General features: G+C 49.3%; 1 non-coding gene across 1 annotated transcript; it reads left to right on the top strand.

Annotated features, from left to right (window-relative positions):
- The first annotated feature begins 1,056 nt into the window (after window positions 1–1,056).
- Window positions 1,057–1,259, top strand: LOC132215026 (small nucleolar RNA SNORA74). The gene has a single exon (XR_009448397.1). It is a non-coding gene; the product is annotated as a small nucleolar RNA SNORA74 (small nucleolar RNA).
- Window positions 1,260–1,701: the final 442 nt, after the last annotated feature.

Raw genomic sequence — 1,701 nt, 5'->3', positions numbered from 1 at the left:
GCCCCTGTCTCCCCTGCTCTGACCACTCTGTGGTTGGTCCCCTTTCCCCTCTGCCTTTTCCCTCCATGCAGGGTCTTCTGTTTCCCTGTCCTGACCCCTCACTCACAGGCATCTGAGGGGCATATGCTCTGGTCTGTCCAGTGTTCATCTCTCCTGCCTCCAGGCTGTGGCTACTGTCTGTACCTGAAGCACATTCTCACCCTCTTCATCTGTCTAAATCCTACCTGAGCCCTCAGGACACATCTCAAATATCATTTCAAATGTCAAATCACAAGCAGGGGAAGGGGGGTGGGGGGTGGGGGGTGGGGGGTGGGGGGTAAATGGTGGGTGGTAGGGGGTGGGGGTTGGGGGCTGGTGGGTGGTGGGTGGGGGCTGTGTGATATAGAGTGTGGGATGTGGGGTGGCAGGTGGGAGTAGGGGGTAAGAGGGGTATGGGGGGTGAGGGGTAGTATTGGGGTGTAGGGTCAGGCTGGTGGGAGGTTGCGGGTGAGGACTGGGAGTGTGGCGTGTGGGTAGCAGGAGGTGCTGGTGGGTGTGGGATGGCAGCTGGGGGTGGCGTGTTTGGAGTGGTGATAGGGTTGGCGGGTGAAGGGTGGGGGGAGGAAGAAGAGGGCATAGGGGCGATTAATGGTGATGGAAGGAGACTTGACTTGAAGGCAGTGAGCACACAATGCGATATACAAACGATGCATTATAGAATGGCACAGCTGACCTATGCAATTTTATTAATGAATGTCACCCAAATAAGTTTGATTAAAATAAATAAAAAGTGGGTCTATTGAGGGTGATTAGGTTATGAGAGTGGAGCCCTCATGAATTTCATTATTACCCTTTTAAAAGATCCCCCATGCTATACTTATCAGGGGATCACTCTATATGTTATATTAATGTCAAACCACTATTATATACACTTGAAACTAATATTGAATGTCATCTCTAATTGAAAAAAATTAAATTAGTAAAATAATTTTTAATAAAAATAAAAATGCAAATCAGAGTGATCTTTAAAAAATATAAATCAGATCAGTACAGTCGGTGCCTAAAAGCCTTAAGCGCTCCAGCAGGGGTCAGCTCTCCAGACAGCATCATGCCTGTGAGGGTGTGACACTGCTGGGAGAGGAATGCCCTGTCTTCTTCCTCCAGTTGCCCCCTTCACTGTTCTGGTGACATGTGGCACTGGTACAGGGCAGAACTGTGCTTCCATGAGAGTGAGCTAAGCATCACTTTGGTTGCTTTGTTCTAGTGAAGGTGCAGACACAGAAAAAACATTTTAAAAAATCTTAATGGTTCTAATAGCATTTCAACCCACCCAAGGGCCATTTATCTGCCCTTTCCTGCACCCAGCCAACCTGGCTCACCCAGCTTGAGGAAAGAAGGCAGGAATGGTTCTGCCCATGCAGCCAGTGAACATGCATCTGGCCAGACATCTGAAGAGAACTGCAGTTACCTTAGGATGGAAATGGAGGGGACGCATCTGTGAGGATCAGGTACACACCAGAGGACTAAACTTTTTGTGACACAGTGATGGGATCAGAGCTGCAGGACATCACCACCATCTCACTCTCCCACTGCATCCCAGGGGACCATGAACCACCCACAGCAAGAAGCAGCTCCATGGCCTCGGACCACCCACTGACCCTCTGCAAAGCACTTGAACTCACATGGCTGATCTCAGAAATCTTATGAATCCCAGAAATCTTA

Source organism: Myotis daubentonii, chromosome 13 (assembly GCF_963259705.1).
Source record: "Myotis daubentonii chromosome 13, mMyoDau2.1, whole genome shotgun sequence".
NCBI classification, from domain to species: domain Eukaryota; kingdom Metazoa; phylum Chordata; class Mammalia; order Chiroptera; family Vespertilionidae; genus Myotis; species Myotis daubentonii.
This window is presented reverse-complemented; position numbering and strand designations above follow the sequence as displayed.